Genomic DNA, 22,243 nt, shown 5'->3' with positions numbered 1-22,243 from the left:
GCCTCCCCTCCTGAACTCCCCTCTTCCTGCTCTGCATTCAGCGTGCACATCAAGCATGCTCCCTCTAGCCTCTGCTTTTATGCATGCTGCTCCCCTGCCTGGAACACTTCCCCACCTCATTCCTGCCCTCCGCTTGGCTAACTCCTATGTGTGCTTAGGACACAACTTGGACATCACTTGTAGGTTAAAGATCTCACCTCTATGCTTCCATCATTTCCCTTATCAAGCACTTGCCATAAATACAGCTATAATACAACTCGCACCTGCCTGTTGGTAAATCCTTCCTCTCAATCCCACAGTAAATTCCAAGAGGGAGGCAGCTGAAGCAGCCTTGTCTGCAGGTGCATCCCCCATGTCTATGACTGTACCTGCTACACAGTAGGCACTCATTAGAAGTTTACTGAATCAATGAGTGTCTAAAAGCAGGTGCAGGTCCAGACAGGTGGCCTCATGTTCTCTCTCAGAGCTGGGTGGCCAGAATTTTCTCCCAGTCACATACCTGGATTCACTCTGATACTAAGAACATGCAGCTGAAGGTAATAAAATGTGGATGATTCATGGTATAATGCCACAACCAGGGAAACAACTCATTAATAGCTCAACAGGTGAAAGGTCAGAAGCATCATATTGGCGATTGATGTGTCTGTATGAGTTTCTTTGTAAATTTGAGGGAAGGGTTGTTCGTCTTTTCTTTTGTTTACCAGTATATTTCCATACTATTTTCTTCTTCTGATAAGTTACATCTGGTTTTGTTCCAGGCAATTTAAAACATTTTGTACAAATTCAACCACCACCATGACTTTAAAAAGGGTTAAGCATACCAAAATCATTGTGGTCCAAGAGAAGTCATGACAGCCTTCTGTAATTAAAATAGAAGTACATACTATCATGTTAGGAGAATCTCAACAAGCCAGTGGGAGAAAAGAATGGGGAAAAAAGCATAAAATGAGTTGTTTTGCTTCCGATTCGAGGCTGTCTCCCCACAGGCAGAACAAGTCTGGCTGAATCAAAATCTATGTTCCAGGGTGTTAGCTTTCGTATCCGAATCAGGCTGTAGGTAACTTGGGGACATTTTTCTCTCTCCTTCAGATAACACCACTAACAGCACCCCTGAATGTTAATATCGCCCTCACAAGCTTGCCATAGCACTAGATCTAAAACTCTCTTAAAACAGTTACCACACCACTTGGCTCTGAAGACATAATAAGTATATGTATCTGTCACTTCAACCAGTTGTGAACTCCTAGAGGGGAAAGAGAGACCACTTCCTTCCACCTTTGAGTCATACGTAACACCCAGCCATTCAGTGCATGGTATGCGTAGGTTTCCTGATACTTCTTTGGAGGTGGGAATGTCAAGGAGAATTGGAATTTTAAACATTTAACTGGGGCTCACTAAATATTTTTGACTTTTTCAATGATGTTTAATTCCATAAAACCAACGGCATTCTAGTAATTATGCTTTTGATTATTTTCTCCCCATATCTTATGACTGTTTTGACACTGTGTAGCTTGAGTATTTTTAAATAGTTATTGAATTGCTTCAAACTCCCATTAACTTTTACCTTTTATCTAGTGTGCTTATTCTTTTAATCCATGAAATTTGGCTAATGGAAATTGATTTATTTCTTCTAAGTGTCATTTTCTTGGCACATCTAACCCACATCCTATGTTACTAAGCTTATAGGTTTGTTATGCAGTCATTTCTGGTGTTAAGTTTGTAAATATGCTTATATTTCTTATACCTGAAGAATAATGCTTTGTTATCTTTCCAGGAGTAATTAATCTATAATATCTGGGTTCATTTCAATGGGATTTTCACTTTTTTTTCAGCAGAAAACTAAGTCAGATCATTACCCTCTCATTCAACAAATATTTAAATGCTCCAGATCTTTAAAGGTGATTGTTGCTATTGTCATTTGTTGCAATGATTTAGGAACTATTCACTATGTAAAACTGACCTTAGTACTACACTGTGGGAAAGAAGATACCTTGCTTATGCTTGTCTTTGACAGCTTTTATGTGCTATTAACTAGCCGTGTGACCTTAGGCAAATCACTGGACGTCTCTGAGCTTTAGTTTCCATATCTGTACTTAAGTCACAGTATTGTTGGAATAATTGTATAAGAAAACGTTTGAGAAAGTTTCAGGAACGATGTCCACTGCATAATAGGGGGTATATAAGAGTTTATCTTCCTTTATCTTCCTAAAGTAGCTCCTTTCTTCCTATTTCTATTCTATGTCCTAATGGTCTTACTGTCAGACTACTTAATGATACTTTAATAGGGTCCTTCTAATGGAAGCCTCTAAAAGTCTGAAAAAAAATTAATGTTCAAAAGATATGAATGTTGGGCATTGGGAGAGGTGAAAGGGGAGAATTCAGAGGCCAGAGGTACCTCCTGGCCCCATCAAACTACATTGTATTAGGCTATGCTTTCTGTCCTCATCTAAGGGCCTGTCCTCTGGGCTCATTCTTACAGTCAAGCAAAAAGAGAACAAAAAGTTTGGTTTTTCAGGATATTTGATAGTAGATAAGTCACTTGGGAAACAGTACAACTTCCCTCTGAATTTTGGCCACAGGGTTCCATACCACTATAATGAGGAGAAGAGAGAGAAAGATTTTTTTAAAATCTTTAAAAATTAAAGACATTATGGACTCTCAGAAGCAGGTGCCCTACTGGCTATCAGCACATTACTCTTTTGGGGTCCCATTGTTTTTAAAGCTTTAACATGGAGTACTTTGAAATTCAATGACAAAATAAAATGATGGGTGTGGTCAGGTGTATCTTATAGTTTTTCAATTCTCCTGTAACATGGGGATTTTCTATGAGGATTTTTAAATGCTTCTTACTTTTATTAAGTGTCAGTTCTGCTGCTCAGCAGTAATTAAACTGAAAGAAAAATGTCAAGAATGATAAATTACTATTACAGGTTTATTCTTTCTTTTTTTTCAGAAACTAGTCAGCCCTGTGTCATGAGATTCAAAAATATTAACTTTGAGGATATTGAAGAAGAAAGGCTTCCTACTATGTTATTTTCAATAAATGCTGTCTCAAATCCATGTAAATTTTAATGTCTAGGATTTAAATATAATCCATGTTGTCTGAATACCCCATGTCTATTTTAGAACTACTTGACCCTGCAGAAGTAAGCTACCATAGCTGAAACAGGCATACATGGCCAAGTTTGTTATTTGACTAAGTGTTAATAACTTTATATTTCAATATTTAACATAGAGAATGAGGTGGGGGTTAGTGAATAATTTTTCTGAATCAAGTCAGTCATCATTAAAGTTTTTTAGAGACAATTTTCCAAGTGTCTCTGGTATTTTCATCCAAATAGAGCCTTAGAGATCATGAGTAAGAGCATTAAAAGCCAATTACTTTTCTAAGCAGACTTGAAGTCTCCTTATTTGAGATAATTACTTTTCCAGCTTATTTCTCAAACAAACAGAAATTAATAAGCAGGATGGAAGTATAGAGCAATTTAAAGACCACCCAACAATTGATTAGTTTTGGATGATAGTATCCAATTTCAAGGAGGGAATATGTAAAATCTAGAAATATAGTCTTCAAATCATTAGTATTAATAAAAATGTACCCATTTATCTTACAGAAGCATTATATCAGTCCAATTGAGTTAGACACATCACTGCCTCACTGTCAGCCAAAACTAATTTCTAACATTTAGTTGGAGACAATAATTTCTGGAAAAGTAGCTGAGAGGTTAGAGAAACAACCTACAATAAGACATGGTTTCTGGGAAGTGTAGACCCTCCACATGTAAAGATTTGTGTGTGGAAACCAACACAGAGGAGACTTGGCAACTGTGTACATTGGGAATTGTGGTGTTTCATGTGTTACATAAATCAAGGAGTTAAAAATATTAGGTAACAAGAATATTAGGAAATAAGAAAGAAGATTTCTTTTCTTCCTGGGTATAATGGAGTTTTACTAGAAGAATGCCTTCTGGATAATGAGAATCGAAAGGGGAACTGTGCACATGAAAGAACTTGGAAACGGATATGAAGGGATTTGAATATTACCAAGTCAATGGTCAATTAAAGACTATGCCTTTCCACCCACATCTAGCTGCTGTATGTTCGAGAAGCTCAAGACTAAATAAATCTCACTTTGAGAATAAACAAAGAGGAAAAATTCACACTTGGGACTATAGAAAGAAATTTCAGAGAAAGAAAATTAAAAATATTCTAAAGACTACAAAGAAGAGTAGACTCTTAAAATTATTGACTTTCGTAAATAGAAGATACTGACTGATTTGATTGATTGATTTAAACAGTATTTATTTCATAAAATAGAGTCCACACCTGCACTACAATAAATGTTAAGAAAGTTCTACAAGTAGAAGGAAAATGATAACATATTAAAATTCAGATATACAGGAAGGAATAACCTGTGCTGGAGGTGGTAAATATGTAAGTAAATAAAAATATTTTTTCTCATTTGTTAATTTGTTTTATGCTTAAAGCAAAATAACAATAATGTATCATGAAGTTTGGAACATTTGCAGGAATGAAATATATGGCAATGAAAGCCCAAAGAATAGGGAGGGGATACTAAAATTTTGCTGCTGTAAGAGTCTTGCATTTCATGTGAAGTAGTGTAATAGTATTTCATAGTAGGCTCTGATAAGTTTTAAAAGGTATATTCTAAACTCTAGAGCAACCACTAAGAAAAATAGCAAAAAGAATAGCAAATAAATCAATAGTTGAAATAAAATACTTAAAATTACTTAATATAAAACAAAGAAGGATTTTAAGGAATAATATAAATAGTGTAACAAATAAAAAACAAATATGAGAAAGTAGATTTAAACTCAACCATATTAATAATTACATTAAATATAAATGATCCACACACTCTGATTAAAAGCTAGAGATTATCATTTCATCAAAAAGCTTCATCATTGTCAGCTTCATTATCCTATTTAAAGAAATTCCTAACTGATACAGATAGATAATTCAGTAGTTCTTTCTAGAACAATTAGTTTACCTTTCAGAAAAGAAAAATGAAATTAGATCCCACCTTGGACATTAGAGAAAATAAACTTGAAACAAATTAATAAGTTGAATTTAAAAGTAAAATCATGAATTAACTGAATAAAAATATAGATCAGGATTTATCTGATATTAGGATACGTTTTTTAAGCAGTGATAAAAACAGAAACCATAAAGGCATACTTTTAATATAGCAAAACTTCAAATGTTTTGCCATTCCAAGCAGACAATTCAACAGAGAATAAAGATGACTAAAAAACATAGACAAAATGTGCTTCATCATTGAAAAGTCAATTTTTAAATATCTAATTGGAAAAGATTTTTAAAAGCATGACATTATTCAATACTCATGAGAACATATGTAATCAGGCATTCTCATAAACCATGGACGAAGCATGAACACATGCAATGCTTCCAGATGACTATTTACACTATTAATATGTGATTTAAAATATTCATTCCTTTTAAAACATTTTGTACAGTTTTAAAGTCATTTAACAGTATTGAAGATGTCCATGAATGAAACTTCAGGGTTGGGCATGGTGGTTCATGCTGGTAATCCCGGCACTTTCAGAGGCAGACGCAGGAGTATTGCTTGAGGCCAGGAGTCTGAGACCAACTTGGGGAAAATAGTGAGATCCTGTCTCTAGCAATCACTCAATAAAATATTAATATAAAAAATAAAGTATGCACATTCATACAATAGAATACTCTGAAATTATGCAAATTATGTTCTGTTTTTTAAAATTTATAGATTCACGAGGTATAAGGGTGCAGGTTTGTTATATGGATATATTGTGTATGGCGAAGTTTGGGCTTCTAATGTACTCATCACATGAATAATGAACATTGTTATATTGTGTATGGTGGAATTTGGGATTCTAGCATTCTCATCACACAAATAATGAACATTGTTATATTGTGTATGGTGGAATTTGGGATTCTAGCATTCTCATCACACAAATAAGAACATTGTATCAAAAAGGTAATTTTTCAACTCTCACCCTCTTCTCACCCTCATCCTTTTTGGAGCCTCCAGTGTTTATTATTTCCATCTATATGTCCATGTCCAGGTGTACCCATTGTTCAGCTCCCACTTATAAGTGGTATTTGATTTTCTGTTTCTGAGTTATTTCACTTAGGATAATGATCTCCAGCTCCACCCATGTTGCTGCAAATGACATGATTTTATTCTCTTTTATGGCTGAGTAGTATTCCAGGGTACATAGATACCACATTTTCTTTATCCAGTCCTCCACTGATGGACACTTAGGTTGATTCCATATCTTTACCATTGCGAATAATGCTGCAATAAACATACAAGTGCCAATATCTTTTTGATATAATAATTTCTTTCCCTTTTCATATATGCCCTGTAGTAGGATTTCTGAATCAGAAGGTAGTTTTTGTTCTTTGAGAAATTTCCATACTGTTTTCCATGGTGGTTGTGCTAATTTACATTCCCATCAACAGTGTATAAGCATTCTCTTTTCTCTGCATCCTTATCAATATCTGTTGGATTTTTTTTTCTTTAGTTTTTAGGAATAGCCACTGTGACTGGCGTGAGATGGTCTCTTATTGTGGTTTTAGTTTGCATTTCTCTGATAATAAGTGATGTTCAGTATTTTTGCATGTTTGTTGTTCTGTTGAGAATTTTCTGTTCATGTCCTTTGCCCACTTTTTAATTAGGTTATTTCTTTTTTTCTTGTTTAGTTGTTTGAGTTTGTTGTAGATTCTGAATATTTAGTCCTTTGTCAGAAGCACAGTTTCCAAATATTTTCTCCCATTGTGTAAGTTGGATGTTTATTGATCATTTCTTTTGCTGTGCAGAAGCTTTTTACTTTAATTAAATCCCATTTGTCTATTTGTGGGTTTGTCACATTTGCTTTTAAGGTCTTAGTCAATTCTTGTGTGCATAGGTCAATGTCCTGAAGAGTTTTCCCTAAGTTTTCTTCTAGAATTTTTATAGTTTCAGGTCTTATATTTAAGTATTTAATCTATCTTGAGTTAGCTGTTGTATATGTTGAGAGATAGGAATCAAATTTTATTCTTCTGCATATAGCTATCCAATTTTCCCAGCACCATTTATTGAACAGAGTGTCCTTTCCCCATTGTATATCTCTATCAACTTGCCAAAGATCAGGTGGTTATAGCTATGTGACTTTATTTCTATTCTCTATTCTGTTCTGTTGATCTATGTGTCTATTTTTACACCAGTACCATGCTGTTTGGATTACTATAGCCTTGTAGTAAAATTTGAAATCAGGTAATGTGATGCCTCCAACTTTGCTCTTTTTGCATAGGATTGTTTAATTCTACTAAATGTAAAAAGAAGAGCTGCCACCATTCCTACTGAAACTATTCCAAAACGTTGAAGAGGAAGGACTCCTCCCCACGTTATTCTTTGAGGCCAGCATCACCCTGATACCAAAACCTGTCAGAGACACAAAAATAAATGAAAACTTCAGGCTAATATCCTTGATAAACATTGATGTAAAGATCCTAAACAAAATACTTGCAAACCAAATCCAGCAGCACATCAAAAAACTAATCCACCACAGTCAAGTAGGCTTTATGCCTGGGAGGCAAGGCTGGTTCACCATATGCAAATCAATGAATGTGATTCATCATATAAACAGAATGAAAGAGAAAAATCACATGATCTCAATAGATGCAGAAAAGACTTTCGATAAAATTCAACATCCCTTCATGTTAAAAACTCTCAATAAACTAGGTATTGAAGGAACATACCCCAAAACTAATAAGAGCCATCTATAACAAACCTACAGCCAACATAACACTGAATGAGCAAAAGCTAAAAGCATTCCCCTTGAATACCAGCACAAAACAAAGATGCCCCCTCTCACCACTTCCATTCAACATAGTATTGGAAGTTCTGACCAGAGAAATCAGGCAAGAGAAGGAAATAAAGGGCATCCAAATAGGAAAAGAGGAAGTCAAACTAACCCTGTTTGCGGACAGCATGATTCCATATCTAGAAAACCCCGGAGTCATAGCCCAAAAGCTCCTTCCACTGTTAAACAATCTCAGCAAAGTTTCAGGATACAAAATTCATGTACAAAAATCACTAGCATTCTTATACACCAACAACAGCCAAGCCAAGAGCCAAATCAGGAATGCAAACTCATTCACGATTGCCACAAAAAGAATAAAATACCCAGGAATACAGCTAACCAGGGAGGTGAAAGATCCCTACAATGTGAATTACAAAATGCTGCTCAAATAAATCAGAGATGACGCAAATAAATGGAAAAACATTCCACGTTCATGGATAGAAATAATCAATATTGTTAACATAGCCATACTACCTGAAGCAGTTTACAGATTTGATCCTATTCCTATCAAACTACCAATGACATTCTTCACAAAACTAGAAAAACTATTTTAAAATTCATATGGAACCAAAAAAAAGAAGTTTGAATAGCCAAGGCAATCCTAAGCCAAAAGAACAAAGCTGGAGGTATTATGTTACCTGACTTCCATACTACAGGGCTACAGTAATCCAAACAGCACAATACTAGTACAAAAATAGACACATAGACTAATAGAACAGACTAAAGAGCCCAGAAATAAGGCTGCACACCTACAACCATCTGATCTTCGACAAAGCTGACAAAAACAACCAATGAGAAAAGGACTGCCTATTCAATAAATGTTGCTGGGATATTTGACTAGCCATATTCAGAAGATGAAACTGGACCCCTTCCTTACACCATATACAAAAATCAGCTCAAGATGGGTTAAAGACTTAAATATAAAACCCAAAACTGTAAAAACCCTGGAAGACAACCTATGCAATACCATAGGAACTAGCAAGGATTTCATGAGGAAGATCCCAAAAGCAATCACAGCAAAAGCAAAAATTGACAAATGGGATATAATTAAATTTAAGAGCTTCTGCATAGCAAAAGAAACCATTAACAAAGTAAACAGACAACTTACAGATTGGGAGAAAGTATTTGGAAACTATACATTTGGCAAAAGTCTAATATCCAGCATCTATAAGGGATTTAAATAAATTTACAAGAAAAAAACAACCCCATTAAAAAGTGGGCAAAGGACATGAACAGACAGTTTTTAAAAGAAGACATAAATAGGGTCAACAAACATACGGGGTAAAAAAGCTCAGTATCACTCATAATTAGAGAAAGGCAAAGCAAAACCACAATGAGATACCATCTCACACCAGTCAGAATGGCTATTACTAAATAGTCAAAACATAACAGATGCTGGCAAGGTTGTGAAGAAAAGAGAACACTTATACACTGTTGGTGAGAGTGTAAATTAGTTCAGCCATTGTGGAAAGCAGTGTGGTGATTCCTCAAAGAGCTAAAAACAGAACTACCATTCAGCCCAGCAATCCCATTACTGGGTGTATACCCAAAGGAATATAAATTGTTCTACCATAAAGACACATGCACACATATGTTCACTGGAGCACTAGTCACAATAGCAAACACACGGAATCAACCTAAATGCCCATTAATGACATATTAAAGAAAATGTGATACATATATACCGTGGAATACTATGCAGCCATAAAAAGATCAAGATCATGTCCTTTGCAGGAACATGGATGGGGCTGGAGGCCATTATCCTTAGCAAACTGACACAGAAACAGAAAACCAAATGCCACATGTTGTGACTTACAAGTGGGAGCTAAATAATGAGATCAAATGGACACCAAGAGGGGAACAACAGACATGGGGCCTACTGGAGGGTAGAGTTTGGGAGAAGGGAGAGAAACAGAAAAAATAACTGTTGGGCACTAGGTCTAGTACCTGGGTGATGAAATCATTTACAGAACAAACTCCTGTGACACCAGTTTACCTATATAACAAACCTGCACATGTACCCCAAAACCTAAAATTAGAAAGAAAAGAAAAGAAAAGAAAAGAAAAAGAAAGAAAGAAAGAAAGAAAGAAAGAAAGAAAGAAAGAAAGAAAGAAAGAAAGAAAGAAAGAAGGAAAGAAAGAAAGAAAGAAAGAAAGAAGGAAAGAAAAAGAAAAAGAAAGAAAGAAAGAAAGAAAGAAAGAAAGAAAGAAAGAAAGAAAGAAAGAAAGAAAGAAAGAAAGAAAGAAAAGAAAGAAAGAAGAAAGAAAGAAAGAAAGAAAGAAAGAAAGAAAGAAAGAAAGAGAAAGAAAGAAAGAAAGAAAGAAAGAAAGAAAGAAAGAAAGAAAGAAAGAAAAGAACAGATGATCCTAGATTATCCAGGTATCACTAATGGAATCACAAGGGTCCTTATTAGAGCTAGGCAGAAAGATCAGACTCAATAGAAGATATGACAGAAGCAAAAGATTGGAGGTAAGGAATAGGAAATGAAGGGGCCATACTCAAACAATGCAGGTGACCTCTAGAAACTGAAATAGGGAAGGAAACAGAATCTGCCTTGAAGCCTGCAGAAGGAGCACAGTCCTGAAAATACCTTGGTTTCTGACTTTTGGCCTCCAAAACTTTAAAAGAATAAATCCTGTGTTGTTTTAAGCTCCTGCATTTGTAGTAATTTGTCACAGAAGTCACAGGAAACTAGTACATACAAAGTATTTTTAGTGGCCTCTTTGACCACACTAAAACTTCCTCTGCTGTTGAGTTAAAGCTTCCTCTCAATTCCATGCTTTAAACAGTCCTAAGGAGTCCCCTAATGCAGGGCATCTGGTGTCCTGAGTGGGTCCAAGATGTCCAATCTGCTTCTAGCAGCTGTTCAGAAACTACACTGACAGCAAAGTCAGCCATGAAGACTCCCATTCATTTCAATGAGGAGAAGGTAAGTTTATAAGCAATTTTGCAAAGGGTAACTATGTCATAATTGCAGCTTCAGTGTATCTGCTATGACAGAGGAGAAATCTATTTTGAAGAGCGATTTATTTTCTTTTACTAATTGTGTATTGAAACAAGTAAGGTTCCCTGACATCAAACAGACCAGTTCTGAGGTTTTACCCAAGATAATTGAACAGCTCCAGCTTCTGCAGTGTTTATCAAAATACAAAAGAAAAAGTAGAGGTCATCTTTTTTTGATAGCAAATGGGACTCTTGCAAGCTAAGGGAGAGAAAGCTATGTCATACATGGAGATAGGGTACTTCCAAGGGTCTGTAGGTTTAGAAGCATGGCCTGCCTGGCTCACGCACACTCCTGCTGCTGAGGCCAAAGACATCCCACCAATATGTCTGAGAGTGTCAGTGCTGGAGGCAATGAGCTCACTCTGGCCACATGCTTACCAAGGGACAGGTGGGGCCTGTGTCCCCTGAGCTGGCTGTGGGCAGGTGGATGGGCAGCTGAGCAGCCTAGCAGAGAGTGGGCTGGCAATGAGCTCCTAGCCCAGCCTTTAGGAGCCATGGAAGCACAGGGACAAGCACAAGGCTATGGGATGCAAAGTGACCCAAGGACAGGTGAGTCACAGGGATCTCTATTGCAATCATGCAGAATTGATGTGGTCTGACATGCCACCACCTCACATTCCTGAAGGGAACAGCCAAGCTGGTGACTAGCATCCAGGCCATAACTGCAAACCCACACTGGGCAGGATCTCCCTTCTGTGTGTTCAAGTGTTCTCAAGTTAGATTTTTAACAATTTTTAAAATGGCTGAGTTCAGGCTTAACACCAACCACAAAAATGGATCTCAACACAGCTCTAAAGCCAGGGGTGCATCCAGTAATCCCAACTCAGTGACTCCCAGAGGCCAGGTGTCCATGGGCCTACATCCCCTCTCAGCACTGACCAGCACTGAGTTGATTTTACTCTTTACAATTAAAAAAAAAAAAAAAAAAAAACTGAGTAATCTTGCACGTGACTACCAGAAACTGTCTTGTTGGAAACAAAATCTATTTACGTTTAATGAAAAGCCTGGCCACAGGCTTCATCTGCCACATTTACAGCACAGTGCAATGCACACAATAAACCAAACCACAAAGGCAGTTTCTGGCACTCACAGCACAGAGTTCTTTGCCACATGGGAGTAAAGCAGACATTTTAAGAGGAGAGGGAGATGGAGAAGGGTGTCACATTCACTTCTAGTTCTGGAGCTTACTGGACACCAGTCCAGTCCTTCATGGAACTGGTCACCACGGGCGCCACAGGTGGCCTGAATGTTCCTGTGGAGCAGGGAATGCAGCCCCAGCTTGTCTGTGATCTCAGTGGTATTCATGGTGTTGAGGAGGGCCTACTTGTTGGTGAACACCAGGGGGACCACATTCCAGAGCTCATCCTCAGCCAACATCCTCATGAGCTCCTTATGGACCTTGTTCATGTGCTCTCTGTCACTACTGTCCTCCATAAAGATCAGGCCTTATGTATTCTGGAAGTAGTGGCACCACAGAGGCCAGATCTTGTGCTGGCCTGCCATGTACCACACAGTGAAGCTGATGTTCTTAGACTCCATGGGTCTGCATTGAAGCCTGTGATGGAAATGGTGGTCACAATCTCACGCAGCTTCAGCTTATACAGAATCATCATCTTGCCTGCAGCATCCAGGCCCACCATGAGGACAAGTATTTCTTTTCTGCCAAAAACACCCTTAAAGAGGTTGGTAAAGATATTCCCCATGGACCCTCAGCCTCCCAAGTAGCTGGAACTACAGGCGTGCACCACCACACCTGGCTAACATATACATTTTTAGTAGAGAAGGGGGTTTTGCCATGTTGGCCAGGCTGGTCTTGAACTCCTGGCGTCAAGTGATCCGCCCACCTCAGCCTCCCAAAGTGTTGGGATTACAGGCATGAGCCACCATGCCTGGCCTCCATCAAATAACTTTTTAAAAAACCAGTTTTCTCAACTTCCTTGCATCGCTATCTTCCCTTCACACTCCCTGGAGTTTGTCTCCACATCTAGACTTTCCCTGAGCTTCTGATCACACTGGCAAATATCACACAATTTTCCAATTGCTATCACTCTAAGTCAAGGGTCTTATCTGGGCTCCCCTTCCTGCTCCATAACCCCTTCTTCTGTCTTTGGTCAAATCCCTTTTCCACTTCTTGAAGTGATGTTTCAAACTTCATTGTCTCCTTAGGCTTCCTACTCTCCCCTCCACAATCCCAGCCCTCCCTCAGGAAATTATCTCATTTCACACTTCATGGTAATTTCAACTTCTTGCCCCCTGTCTCACCACTACCTTCATTTAAGGCCAAGCTTCCTTTCTTGCTTTGTCTTCTTAGAAGATGAGATGTTCCTCCTCTAGTTCAAAACTAACTTCTTCCTTTGGGTTTTAATCTCATTCTGTTGTATTTCTACCTCAAATTACTCCGATTATTACCTGCCCTCTCTCTCTCCCATTCAATTGTCTGTTTTCTCTCAAAGTATCGAGTTGCTCTAGTCATTCTTATCTTTGAAAAAGAAAATATTTGGACTCCAAAATTCCCTCTTGCTTTGAGCCACACTTTCTAGACCACTCTTGATTCCTCTACTTCTTCACCTCTCATTCACTCTTCACCATAATTTAATGTCTACTCCAAAAGCAGCCCTGAAATTACACTGGCAAATACGACCAATGAGCTCCATGTTTCTAATTCCAACAGATATTCTCATTACTAAATTTCTTGTTAGAAAATGAGAACAAGAAATTAGCTTAAACAGAAATAGAGAATTTTTTTAGGGTTGCAGAAATGACTCCACAGGACTCAAAGGCAAAAACGCCTGGGCTTCAAGAAAGACTAGAATCAAAAAATGAGAAGTTTCTGGCAATTTGGGCAATTTTTCCTCTCTGTCTCCACTCCCCTCTATTGCCCTAGTATCTGTAGATGGGCTTTCTCTGCCTCTTCTGTCCACATAGCATCCCCAATGAGTCCTCATCAGTGCTACACTTCAATGTCTCCAGTAGAATTCGTTCCTTCTGAGGTAGCTATCTCGTTTTAAATCAGCTATAAGACTAAAAGTTATTTATGTTTCTACACTCTGTCTCCCTCCTTCTTCCAAATAATCTATATCCTACTTTGCAGACTACAAAGAATAAACTTAACCTATTTTTATACATATCATTCCTACAAATACTTCAAAACAACTATCATGTCTTATTGAAGTTTCCTCTTCTCTGAGAAAAGCAATCCCAGGTCCTGGTCCTCCCCAGCCTTAACCAGGTCTAAACCAGTGGCTCCCAAACCAGCAACAGCATCATTACCTTTGGGAACTTGTTAGAAAGTAAGTTTTGGGGTCCCAAGTCAAACCAACCGAATGAGAAATTCTGGGGCTTAGGATTCAGCAATCCAGATTTTTAAAAAGCCCTCCAGGTGTTCCTCATGCATGCTCAAGTTTGAAACCCATTGCGCTAACCTTTCTCTCATCTGTCTAATTCTCCAGAAGTATGACTCACCTCAGCTGAGCACAGTTCTATAGGCATGGGGTTGGGTGATGGATACAACAAAGAACAGTATGGTCTTCATCACTCTTGCTGTTCTTATTAACACTTAACAGTAACTAAAAAGTATTTTATAAGTTTGTTTGCTGGTTTTTATTTTACTACTCACGAGAATGTAAGTTCCTTTAGATGAGAAGACCATGTCTGCTTTACTTATCCTTGTGTTCTTAGTGACCAGTACAGCACCTGGTTAATGGTAGGCACTCAGCAAATAATCATTGAATAAATAAACAAATAAATGAGTGAATACTATGATAATTGGTTGTAGCCACATCATATCATTGATTCATATTGAATGTGTAGTCAACCAAAGGTTTCAGGACATTTTTCTCCCATCTGATACACATACATTTGGGGTTTTGTAGCTAAATATGGAAATTTGCCTCGATTACTTATCAAATCTCAGCTTGTTAATCTATAATTTCAGGCTATAAAGATCTATTTTCTTTTCAAATATCACAATTTTATCATTTGGAATAATATTTCTGCCCCATTAATATATTATAAATTTTACCAGGATTAGATAAATTTCTCTTCCAAGTACCTGTTCATAAAGCCAAATACCATTTTCTAGCATTCCTTTGGTAAGTCATATAAGTAGTTGCAAATGTATCCATATAGAGTGCTGCTCCAATCCTCTAAAGCCAGTGGTTCTCAAACTTGAGATGCATCAGAGTCTCCTGGAGGACTTGTTGAAATACAGATTTACAGGACTGCACTCCCAGAGAACCTGATTTGATAGGTCTGGTGTAAGACACAAGAAATTGCATTTCCAAAATTTTCCCAGGTGATGCTGACACTTCTCATCCAGGGACCACACTTAGGGAACCACTGCTTCACTACATAACACACCTACAACCACAGAAAAAGGGCCTCTTATATGCTGGCATTTTTACAGCTTTAATCTCAATCTACTTGTTGTTATTCCTTTGCACTCTACTTTCAAATTATCATGGGGATAAGGATCTTAGGATTTAAGAAAGCTTGTATGAAAATAACAAATGATTCCTGAAGCTCTTGAAAACACTTGTTAAATTATTAGGTTCAGAATATTGAAGTGTATGAGCAAGTTGCTTCATAATTTTGCCTCCCCCTACTCCATTCACAATTTAGACTCCACATACTACTGTACTATTACGTGTCTATATAGAATACAGAGCTTATGTAGCCATCTAATGTTGAGTTAAGGTTTTATATTCTGCAACTAAGTGCCACCTAGATATCATTCTTTGGATGACTTTGTGCATAAAACATATTCAAGTGGTTTTCACTCACGTGGTTGAACTTAGAGACAGGGCTTACGTGAGCCAAACAGTGCTCAGGAGAAACAGCTCTAAAGCCTGGTTATACTGTGGCTTTTTTCACTATTCTTGTAACACTGATGGAGGAAAGATGTGACTTTTCATGTTGCCAATAGCAACTGTAAGCTTCTTATGGTCGGCATGTACATGAGTTTTTGAGGTGGTCTGTCAGCCCAGCTATGGCCCATATCTGTCCTATCATCCAGGCTTTTGTCCTCAGAACTCATGTTCTCCTATATTCCATTCACCTCACCTTCTGTCCTTGAGCTTGGCATTGCTTTTCCGACTTGGATCTTTTGCTTTCCAATGCAGCCTGTCACTCTAATTACATTGCACTGCTTTTAAATGCCTGGAAGATTCTATTCTTTAGGATGGATTATGAGATGAGAAAAAGTAGAAATATAGAGTTTGAAATAGAGAAATAATATAGCAACATTCTGGGGGGAAGGAAGGGATAGAATTAAAAGCAAGTCGGTACATGCATGCAGGGGTTCTCTGCTTGCACAAGCTTACACTTGGAGTGGGAGGGGATCGGAGTACTGACTACACATGGAGAGAGGGTCACATCATCTATCCTCTGACACTGAAAGAAGGAAAAATAGATACAAATGGGGCAATTCTGTAAGTGGTGAGTGGAGAGTTCAAGTTATTTCACAACTAATTACCTTGCTTTTCTTGTGAAAGTGGCAAAAGACATACTCTGCAGAGAATTAGGAGATATGGGCAGATATATGACTTGAAACCTTTAGTAATGATTTGTATTGCCTGAGGAGAAACATGGAAGAGGGGAAATGATGAAGCGTGAAGGTCCTAGTGAGGTTGGAGACCAAGTGTGTGTCCAGATTCTGTTCATATGGCAGTAAGATTTTCTTCAGTAGCATGGAGCAGCACTGCTAAAGGAGCAGAGAAGGTAAATTGTGGCATTGAGCTCAAATCCACACACACAAAATGCAGGTAACAGGATGAATGTTAGTAAAAGAGTTATTGGGCTGATGCATGGAATCCAGATTAAGTACTGAGGGAAAAAAATCAATGTGAAGATAAAGAATAATCCAAAGATTAACGTCAAATCATGGTTTTCCTAGAAGTGAGGACATGAGAAAGCAAGAAGAAGTTGAGGTTGTAATCTGCAAATGGAATATTGATGCTTAAGAACTTTTGAAGGATATAAATTTCTTGTGCTGACAAGGTTTATTAGATGATCATAGTGTCAGTGCCTGAACTTTGGCGATGTTTGAGGTTGCCAGAGTTGGAAACAGTAAAAAATTCTGAGACTATGCCACTAAATTGGCTATAAATAGGACACAAATTATAAAAGATACTTCCAAGACATGAACAAGAAACATAAGCCAAGTGCCAATATTTTTACTTCATATAGGGGAAAGATCACAAAATTAGCTGATGGCTAAGGGTAGAGGATAATTAACCTCAAATATAGGATTATAATAGCTATCATTGAGCATTTATTATATACCCAAATTTATCAATGTTTAAATCACATTGTACATTCACAACAACGTTTTTTGCAATTGAGGAGCCTGAGATCCAGAGAGTTTAAGTAGCTTGCTCAGTGTCACCTAGCTAATAGTTAGTAACGTCAAGACTCAAACCCATGAGTCAATCATCCAGTCAGTAGATCTGACCAAAGTCATCACTTGTAACCATAGTTCAGTGTCTTCTTTCACTCCAGAAGGAGCACGAATTACACCCAAGGTGGGAGAAATCATGGTCTGGAAATAGAGAGGGAACCAGCAGAAGAATTAAATTTGAGAAATATTACCAAATTCACTTAAATATTTAATGAAAATATTAATACGATGTAAAGCTCAGTTTTTCAGATTCTGCCATACAGACCCATGCCCGGTTGATATTTAATACAGTATGAAAAAGAGGGGACGGCTAACAATTAAGTGGCCTACTAATAATTAAGTGGTCTATTTTTCTTAGAGACAACCACTCTTTTGGGCAAATATTATAGCTTGTAAATAGATCTGAGAGTATGTCAGACCTTAAGGACAAAAGAATGTAATGAACAGAGGACCTGCATTTGAAACTTTCTTCTGTGTTTTTTCAGATCTGCATTACTCTTTTCAACCATAAAATCCACAGTTTATAGAGTTAGATTCTAAAAGCCTGCCATATTACTACTCATGTATTTTATTATGCAGTTAAAATCAAGATTATAAAAATAAGCATTTTATGTTCTATTTCAAATCAAATTTTCTAACTAATCCTCTCAGTTTTTGCACACACACACATCTTACACACAGACACACACACTCTGGTTTTGTTTGTTTTACAATGGAGCCTGCCTAAAATAGCAAGTCAGAGATAGGGTCAAAGACTTACGAATTTATGCTTCTTTTTTTTTTTTTAACAGAAATTAGTTAAAATAATTCCACTCCAGCAGGATCAATGTTTAACAGACTTCTAAATTACTAGCATTCCTGTCCCCACTTCCTCTCCAGAGCTCCCTATTCTCCTATATCAAATCTTACCAATCCCCATATATTAACAACCAACACAATACTCCAGCCCATAAGGATCAATCATTTTTGCCTCTGAACAAGGGCAAAAAAAAAAAAAAAAAAAAAAAAAAAAAAAAAAATCAGTTGATCTTTTGGCATTTATATATTGTAACAAACAGTCTCTAAGATGGCGACCCAAGATCCCTACCTCCTGGTATTCATGCCTCTGTGTAGTCGCCTCCCCTTGAGTGTGGGCAGGAACTGTGTGCCTTTCTTTTAACCAATAACGTATGGTAAAGATGATGAGAGGCTACTTCCTCAGTTACTTTAAGTTATATAAGACTCCATCTTGCCAGCAGACTCCCTCTAGAAACTCCTTGCTGGCTTGATGAACTAATTGACCATGTTGGGAAAGCCCATAGTGGGAAGGATATCCAGGAACCATGGGTTGCCACTAGGAACTATGGGTAGCTTTTAGGAACTATAGGTAGCCTCTAGGAACTATACACCAACTTTAGGAAGTAAAGATGGCCTCCAGCTGACATTCTTCAAGAAGCTGGGGCTCTCAGTCCTAAAACTGCAAGGAAATGAATTCTACCAACAATCTGAGTAAGTTTGGAAGTGGTTGCTTCCCCAGTTATGCCCCCAGATGAAAAGGCAGTCCAACTGACACATTTGTTACAATTGTCACATTTGTGAGACACTAAAGAAAGAGTAGGCTTAGCTAAGCCATGTCCAACTCCTGATCCACAGAAATTGTAAGGTAATAAATGTGTGTACAACCTTCCATATTCAACTTAGACTCCATGGTCTACTACTCATTCACTTTCTTGCCAATATCCCCAACAACCTGTTCTAAAGCATATATCACCAAATCGCCAAACTGGAATAAATCCAACTAATTTCCTTCTCCATTCTTACCCTGTACTCATTGAAAAAATGGTTCAACTGTGCAAATTGGTGATACTGAAAATTCACGAGTATAGAAATATTTCCACTATTAAAAATAACCAATATGTATGTGCATTTTGTGAAGAATATTGAAAAGGTGGCTGGTGAAGTACTGGATGCAAATTTGAGTGAAAATTATCTCACTGGTAGATAATGCATATAAAGGTGATTTCTTCCCTATTTAGGTAATGCTATTACAACTGTATTTTTAAGTCTTACAAATAATTATCCAGTCATTCCAGCTATGCCTGGCTAAAAGAAGGCAAAGGAAGTGGGGATTCCAAGAATTCTTCCTTGTGACTCAGTAGAAGTCATGCCATAGCCTTTCTGTTCTCATTTCAGAAACAGTAATGTCTTTGTGTCATTTGGTGAGAAAAGCTACTTTGATGTTCTAATTTACTTTGGCTTAAGGTATTCTATCAGCTAGAATGCAAGTGGCTCTTAGGAACATAATGGGATTGTTTTAATGGCTTATGGTTCCTGAGTGTGGAAGACACGGCTAAATATTTCATCAAATGTGTGAGACTGTTCTTTGTTACTGTCCTCGTCTTGCAGTAACAAAACTCTCTTAATTGCTCATCCCTTACAGATATTCCCAAATCCATTATTTCTATATTTTTCTTTTTTTAGATACAGAAACTTCAGCAAATAGATAGTATTTTTTATATCCATTTTATGATATTCATTTAACTGCTAACTAAAAACAATTATACCAAATAACTAGCATTATGTATTCAAGACAGCTTTGTCATCTGAGAATTAGTGTTTTTTCACTTTTGAGAGTATATGCTCTTAAAATAAGCAGAATTTTTGTATGTTGTTTCTGTTTGTCAGTACGGCATTAAATGTTTTCTTTCTCATTTTCACTTCCCTAAAACTCTTTCCTTTTCTAGCTTTAAACTCTTTCCTCTTCTAGCTTTAGCATTTTCTATCTTCTTCCCTGTCTTCGTTTTTTGCAACAGTTTCATAAAGACAGCCCTAGTATATCCAAATCTAGATCCAAAAGATAAATTTTACTCTCCATTTTTTATAGGAATTATATTCCGTTGATAATGGCCCACAAAATAATGTTTAAAAATGAATACCGTATTCATTTATGCATCACTCCTTCTAGAGTAAGCTTTATGCAAAGCTATGAATTCACTTCGGTTATGCTTCTGCCAGATTCTGTGAAGTAAGTGAAGTAAACCGTAAGTTTCTTTTATTCCCTGTCTACCCTCCTTCCATCCTTTCAGCAATCACCTCTTTATATCAAAGAAACAAATGCCATCCCCAACAGCTACCAACCTTGGTTTCACTTTTTGAAAGGACCCAGTCATTTGAATGTCTACTGAATTCTTAATATGGGGAAGACATTGGGCAAGAGGAGCTGCACTCACTGCTAAGCCCTTACCTCCTGCCTTGAGTGGCTTCTCTCTGTGGACTGTGCTTCACCTGTCTTGGACTAGTTGATTCCCATTCACCAGTCAGGTCTGAAACTGGTCAAGATTTCCTCTAGGAAGTCACCCTGAGCTCAGCATTGTTCCCAAAATCAACTTGCTCAAGGTGTTAATTGTATTTGAAGTTAAGCTCCTCCAAATTATTTGTTGTTGTTTTTACAGTACCTAAAAAAGGGAGAGACTATTATTGGAATGAGATGTGTTATCTTTAGTCATGCAGGCTTAGGGGGAATTCTTCTTTTATTCTTATTCATAGAAGGAGACATATCCAATGCCTCTTTTCAAAAGGTTTTGGCTTTCATCACAAGCCTTCTCTGCAGTTTTTGAAAAAGAAACACCTTGGCTGGTAGCCAGCATTCTGATTTCATAAATATACACATGGGGTAATTGATTATCTTTCCCCCTATAGAAGCAGAGGGAAGTAAATTCCCACCCTCTAATGTATACACCAATTCAAAGCCTCTTGACTGACCTGCATGCTTAAGCTTTCCTTTTTGAAAATTTAACTAAAGTAATAAAATCTAACCAAATTGACTACATAGCCCAGTATAGGATTCATTCATCACACAAAAATTAAAGTCAATTTAGTCCCATCAATAGAGCGTCTGTTGCAGTTGTCATCAGAAATAACCTTGCATATGCTAGTGAAGTCAGTCAGATTTTAATCATTTCAGCATTTGTTCATAGGAAATAGGCTATAGACTATTTCCCTTTGGATTATATAAGCACGATGAAATGTATGAAATAAAAATTCAAAGAGAAGAAAGCAGTTCAGATACAGGGAAAAATATTTCACTATTATACTATTTTACGGTGATGGTGGGGGTTGTGTGTGTGTCTGCACATGTACATGCTCTTGCTCCTTGTATCCTGTGGAGCTGATCTGAACAAGATGCCAGCTTTGAAAAGAAACATGCATGGGAGACAGAGCTGGAAGGAAGCTATAATGCTGGCCTTTAGTTTAAAGATCTAGTTAAAAATATGTTCACATTTTTTTCTTAGTCTTTTACTTCCTAATATTTTTGATGAATGTATATTCATAGTATCAATCTCACTTTATAAAATTAATTACATAATTTATAACCCTAATATAGCATCCAACCATACATATTTCCTCCCAGATCAAATATATCCAGCCACAAAGAAGTGACAAGTCAAAAAAATTCATACAACATTCTTCCTTTGTTCTTGACAGCTTATGTCATTGCTTCAGTCTCAATTTCCCTTTGTCAACAAAAGAACTGTTCTAAGAATGTACCCTAAACACTCAATCAGGATGCATATCAGTATGCCAGAAAGATCTGATCAGTCCCAAGACTGAGGGCTTGCAGACTTTTCTTTGTAGAGAGATGGAATAAAATCCCCATCCCTGATAACAGAGGAGAAGCTAATGTGTAAGAGGAAAATCTATTGGAGTATGGGACACCATTGTCTAGATGGCTCCAGCTGGGACATTTTCTGTAAACCTATGGGAAGCCTTTCTAATGAAAGCCAGGTCAGGAGGGGAAATATGCTTTAATTTAATAAGGTCAGATTTATTCTTTAGAGAGAAGGCTCAGGCCGGGCGGGGTGGCTCAAGCCTGTAATCCCAGCACTTTGGGAGGCCGAGACGGGGTCAGGAGATCGAGACCATCCTGGCTAACACGGTGAAACCCCGTCTCTACTAAAAAATACAAAAAAACTAGCCGGGCAAGGTGGCGGG

General features: G+C 37.4%; 1 pseudogene; it reads right to left on the bottom strand.

Annotated features, from left to right (window-relative positions):
* Nucleotides 1–11,961: 11,961 nt before the first annotated feature.
* Nucleotides 11,962–12,578, bottom strand: LOC108529960 (ADP-ribosylation factor 1 pseudogene; annotated as a pseudogene).
* Nucleotides 12,579–22,243: the final 9,665 nt, after the last annotated feature.

The sequence above is a fragment of the Rhinopithecus bieti genome, unplaced genomic scaffold (genome assembly GCF_001698545.2).
Source record: "Rhinopithecus bieti isolate Rb0 unplaced genomic scaffold, ASM169854v2 scaffold_7604, whole genome shotgun sequence".
Classification (NCBI taxonomy): Eukaryota; Metazoa; Chordata; class Mammalia; order Primates; family Cercopithecidae; genus Rhinopithecus; species Rhinopithecus bieti.
The sequence above is the reverse complement of the archived record's forward strand: the minus strand, read 5'-3'. Positions and strand labels throughout refer to the sequence as shown.